The 6,253-nt window shown below is 31.5% G+C and overlaps 1 protein-coding gene across 3 annotated transcripts in view; it reads right to left on the minus strand.

The window, feature by feature from the left end:
• The window catches only part of LOC149568773 (uncharacterized), a 105,809-nt gene extending 100,338 nt beyond the window's left edge, over nucleotides 1–5,471 (minus strand). Inside the window, exons 1-2 of one of the 3 annotated variants that reach the window (XR_016362649.1) lie at nucleotides 5,250–5,471; nucleotides 4,949–5,009 (exon numbers count right to left, since the gene is read on the minus strand). The gene's annotated coding sequence lies outside the window, so the exon portion shown is untranslated. Of the gene's footprint in view, nucleotides 1–4,948 lie in introns of all 3 variants that reach the window. The other 2 variants (XM_089821664.1, XM_089821667.1) reach the window with 2 other exon arrangements.
• Between the last annotated feature and the right edge of the window lie 782 nt (nucleotides 5,472–6,253).

A 6,253-nucleotide genomic window follows, 5' to 3' on the forward strand; every position in this document is an offset into this window, starting at 1 on the left:
TGAACAAAGGGAGGGCAATTTAGGTTGTTATCTTGTGGTAAATAGGAAAGTACAATTTAAAGAGATAATTTTATGAAGTTGTAAACCTTGGTTTGGCACCAACATAGAGATACATATTCTACAATTATTGATTATAAGTTATTTTGATTGATCTCTAATATAGTTGATTTTGTGAGTTGTTAATATCTCTCTCGGTTATATGATGCAATAAGAAATAATGAGATAACGATGTTGCTTTGATGATACATAGTTTCCACTTCAAAGGAAGAATATATTAGATATCTTGTTATGGCAAACAAAGTTTTCCCTTGCTGAGAGGGAGTCTCTATTAAGAGAGAATCTTAGCTATTAATGAGATCTTTTGTGGGAGAGAGGTTTGAAGTGAAATCTCTTTTTGTTCCACCCTCTGTGTTGAGGCATAGTAGAATTGCATTGCTCTCTAGGAGAAGTTTGAAGTGAAAGTCATATGATCCACACTATGTGCTAAGGCATGATGAAAATGCATTCTTCTTTGCAAGAAGTTCGAGGTGAAAGCCCTTAAATCCACCCTCAATGTCGAGGCATGATGAAAATACATTCTTCTTTGGGAGAAGTTTGAGGTGAAAGCCTGTGTTCTACCCTCTACAATGAGGCATGGGAAAATTCATGTGTGACACTATTTTATGTTACTATGATAAATCATGTTATATTGAGATAACACATTTTTCTATTAGAATCTCTATGATGAAAATTTATCATTGACATTTTTTGGTTCTAACCATGTGTGACTCCTATACTAAAGATCTATCTCTTGTTAAGAGGGAGTGTTGAACATAGTAGTTGCAATATAGATCTTTATCTTTGATTTTATGGAATAGAAATATGATTGTTATAACCGTTATGGTCATAACCTATTGAAGAAGACTTTTATGATAATTTTTGAGATAATATTAAATAAAGAAACATGTGTCATGCATCATGTGGAAAGACATGCATATAGAAATATAAAGAAGTTTATTTTTTGAAATTGAAAAATACCTTCATTTGTGTAATGAAGAGTATCTCAATGCTTTTCATATTTTCTATCAAGAAAAAACATTTTATTATCAATAATGAAAAAAATCCTAGTGTGGTTGGGTTTTACCCTTCAAGTATAAGGGTTTTCCCGAGATAAAAGCCTTGCATCATTTGATCTTTTTTTTAATCTTTATTATTTACTCTATAATATTTTGTGGGCAAAACATCAACATGAAAGGGTTACACAGAATAAGTTGTTAGAATATACATTATTGGGAGGACTCAAGGGACAAACATAGAATTATTCAAAAGATGATAGTGAGTTACTAAAGGGAAGAACCAAAGAATATACAATATCTTTATATTCTTAAAAGGAAGAAAGGTAAGAGGTTCTTCACCAAAAGGAAATATTGAAATATGAAATACAAGTTATGAAATTATATATTCATCATACAAGGACTATTGCTTCTTATTACACACACATTAGGCTCTTGGCCTTCAATAAATGAACCTAAAGGGTCACACTAAACAACCATGTAAGTATGATCACTAAGACAAAAGGGGTACATTCTACTCTTGGTCTTAGATTAATCAATAACAAAGGATCTCACTACAAAAGAGATTGCAGTGTTGGTCGCTAAGGAAGGAAAGGTGTACATTGCATTTTTGTGTTTGGACAAACCAAGCCAAAAATATTTACATTAAAATCATAAGGAGGAATTTGAATAAAACATTTATCATGTGTATGCTTTGTGTCTTCATGCATTAGTGTAACTACTTCATATCCTCATATATTCATCTGTTTATTTTGGGTATGTTTCATCTTTTTAGCACATTAAAATGTAACACATATCTAATGTCTTATGGAATCCAAGTGTATACTTTATATGTTATCATTACAAAGAAAGCTTTCATTGAGGACATTGTTTGAAAACATACAATTTTGGGGATGAGTTGACTTGCATGTCCCACACTTCATCAAAACTAAAATTAATTAATCAATCAATGAACAAATAATTTTTTAAATATAATATTATATAATAATATGACTCCAAATAATATAATAATGAAAAAAAAAACATATTAATAAGTAAGAGTGGGATTATGATAGTAAAATGATCTTCATACAAGGTAATAAGAGAATATGACAACAAATCACCTTAACTGGTGCTCCTAAAAGATGATATGTTTTGATAGCAATTGAAGTTTGTTTATAGCATAAAATAAGAATGACAATAATATATATGATCAAATGTTTTGTAAAATATACATATTGGTTATAAAATTAGTAATAATTAGTGATTATCATTTTTGTTGATTTTTATATGAGAATGTAATTATCTCAGAAAGAATCCAATATACTTCAATGAAGGAAAATGTTTAGTTCATAGTATAAAATGAAAATGAATTATTCCACAATAAAAAGGTCATAGGAGTTATAAACAACATTTTCATATGAATAGATTAGATGAACCATCCACTCTTTGAGGAATATATGTATCATTTTATTATTATTTTAATGGCATAAAGAAAAATAACATTAATATTGATTCTACATGAGTAATAATTGTTCTCTTACATTCAATTAAAATTACTCCAAAAAAAAACTTCCCCCTTCGCTAGGGTAATGTTAGGATGCAATTACTAGTTTAATAAAACAACACAATCACAAACAACCTCTTTGAAAAGATCAATCCTAACATAAATTCTATATGACCAATGCATGGAACTAATGACCTCGTAAGATTCATTGAGTCAATTGTTCTTTGAAATTTAATTATAATGACTCCAAAAAAAATCCCCCTTTTGATACATTACTAGGGTGTATCTTCACATTGGTGTAATAGTTGCACCTTATTGGGGTGCAATTGCTAGTTTAATAAAATAACATAATCATGACCACCCTCTATGAAATGTTTAAAAGAGGGTTATCTTAAGAAATAGAAAAAGAGTTTTTTCCTTTTATCTTTTTATTTATTTTTAACAAGTCAACCATCCATTTTGATAATTTTAAAATAAGAAAATAACTAAATCAAATATAGAGTTAGACATGGTTGATTGAATCAAAAAGTGACATCTTAAAAAATTATTATACAACATATGAGAAAGTAGCTATAAAACATGCTCCACTTTCAATGTTTTTAATTTTCATAATGTTGATTGAATTATCAAGAAATGTTGCTTAGTTCAATTTCAGAACATGTTGCTAAAAGTAGTGTGAATTAAAGATGTACAAATAATTATTTTTAGTTTTAAATTTTTAATGGAAATGACCTCATTTTATTATAATAAAACTTATCTTACACCTACCATAATACAATTTATAAAACATATATTTTTTATAAATCTTTAGAGTTCTCCTAGATGACAATGGCAGACTTGTGGTGTTGGGTTCTAGTCTCGGCATCCTTTCCATACTCCCAGCGCAGAACCCTCACAGAAGATCTCATTACCAAAGGGATTTTTTTAAAGGTCAGACTGTAAATTAGAAACACATTTGTCTGTAATCAATCGATCAATCAAATTACAAATACGAGAATAGATGCTTCCAAACCGAGTCTTAATCTTTGACAGTAGGTTGAGGTTGATTGAAATATCAAATTCAATTTCAATCCATAATGTGCCTAATTTGAATCTATAAAATTTGAAGTGTTAAATGATTATAAGGTAGAACAGAGTTTATAGCTCATAACGATAATGATTACTTTGGATGCAAATTCTACATATTGCATGCATATGTAGAACTCATATTGCATGTACGGTCATGAAAATATCTGTATTCTTGGCTATTCGTCTCTTTCTGTGATAAATCAAACTCTAGCAGGCCTGCTGCTTCAGATCATGCAACTGTCAAGCAGTACTTTGACTATGGTTTTCAAACACATTGTGTCTGAGGGACTGTTGAAGATAATGGATAGTGGCCAACGTGACCCTTGGGTCAAATGGAAGACATCAATGAACATGAGACTCTTGAAGGAATGATCAAAATGACCATTTCAAGATATATCATGTTTGTATTGACATAACATACAAATAAATACAAAGATCCAAACAAGAAATTACAAACATTACATATAGAGTCAGAGCACGTAAACCAAGGCTTGTTTCAAAGAAATGCATGAAAAAAATTGAATTCAAGTATGGAAATATTTCCAATTTTCGAGTTATGGACATATACCATGGAGGGTATGGTAAGTAATATAAAAGTGTAGATGCTCAACTTAGCAATATTCACCATGACACGTTATGTACAATGCTAGTAATGGAGAACCTTTCTAATATTTAAACAACATAGTCTAAAGATCCTGCGATTTGAACAAAATTCAATTATTGTTTTAGCATTAAATCAAGTTCACTCTTGAGGTGTCTTCAAATGTATGTAAGTACAAAAATCTAAAATAAATAATCTGAAAAAAATTTCAAAATAGTTGAAAGGTCTAATAGAAAGGGTGAGACCTTTCAACAATGTTCTCCAAAATTAATTTATTAAATGCATCTATATACATTAAACATTAAAGATTTTTAGCTACTTGAATAAATAAAATAATTTTTTTTTAATAAATAAATTAAGAATGCTATTGGAATGAAATTTACAGGAAAGTAAGGAAATATTTCGCAGATTCTTTACATGTAAGACATTAACCATATGAATTGTATAATATGCTTTGCATTGAAGAAGTACGCATTATTTTAAAATGGATTGCTTTCTTAAAAATTGGGGATATTTTTGCAAGCACTCGTGGAATAATAAAAGGCACAGTTTGTACCAGAACCTTTTGTCTATTAAAATTTAGAGAGTCCTAAACCAACCTAAATTTGGATTACTTTTTACCCAGTCATTGCAATTTTTTAGAAAACCTAAAATGTAATTACACCGATTTCAAACAAAACAAAATAAAAAAAACAAAAGAGAGACGTTGCACACAAATTCCAAAGACCAAAACTGAAATACCTGGACCCGTATTTCTCCTTCTCTGCATCCGTATGTCCGATCGAATCTCACTTCATCAATCCTTTGGTCAGCCAAAAGGTTAGATAAGAATCAAGGGTAGCCCTAGATACCGTTTATGCATGTGCAAAGAGGGGATTCATCAACATTCTGAGCAAATGACAATAACAAGCATCTATAACTCCGCCTACAACCATCTCTTAGAATGCTGATCTTAACAAGCATAGCTGAACTCATGCTTGATTCGTAATACATTTCTACTAATTTTCATATAGGGATGACAATAGAAACCTTTTATACTAACTTTCATAAAGTCGAAGAGTATGAATATCAGCACCGTGCGTTTCAGTATTTCTCCTGAATTCCAAGCTTCCAATCAGTGAAAGAAACTGGAGAAGGCCTCGATAAGAAGGGCAACGGCTACCCAGGGAGTTATTTCGACTCCCTGGATGCGTCCATTCTGCCCCTCCCCATACCATCCGCCCATCATGCCATCCATCGGTGATCTGACAACTCCTGGTGCCATTCTTTCTTTGCCTTCTTTCTTACCCACCTGCACTGATAGTTTTCTTTTGTAATTCGACTGGGTTGTCATCGGCAACCGAACCGCACCAGGAGTTGTCAGATCACCGATGGATGGCATGATGGGCGGATGGTATGGGGAGGGGCAGAGTGGACGCATCCAGGGAGTCGAAATAACTCCCTGGGTAGCCGTTGCCGACAAGAAGTAGCGAAGGCCCATGGTTTTCTTCTTGCCCTGCACGGACAGAAAGAGAAAACCCATCGTAATACCCATTGTTTTCATCTATACGGCAAACTGTACTACTACCCAGAACTAATATTTATTTCGCAACAAATATTATTAAAGCAAACTGTACTGTACTTGCTGACCATGAATTACTAAAGCAAGTAGTTGAACCTATATATGTGACAATGCTTAGAGAGACCAATTTTACGCCATAGGCGTTCCCTATATGAGAAGGAGAACCTCAAATACTTCAGGATAGACATTGACGACCATGTAATTAGTTTCAAAGGAGCGATTTTAAACTATGTGACTGTATCAACAGTAAATGATTTGACCAATAAAGTGTTTGATGCCTGCCTAAATGGCCCCAGCTCTAATTACGTATTTCACACCATTCCAGTCATTTTCAATGACAGGGTATGCTTTTTTAAATTTTTGTAATATATTATTTAAATAATAAAATAAAGATAATACATATTATAATTATCATTTTTCTTTATATTACTACTATATACTTAATAGATATTTATTCTTATTTTATATTTATAAATAATGTCTAA

The sequence above is a fragment of the Cupressus sempervirens genome, chromosome 3 (assembly GCF_028749045.1).
Source record: "Cupressus sempervirens isolate cs-2001-9-10 chromosome 3, ASM2874904v1, whole genome shotgun sequence".
NCBI lineage: Eukaryota > Viridiplantae > Streptophyta > Pinopsida > Cupressales > Cupressaceae > Cupressus > Cupressus sempervirens.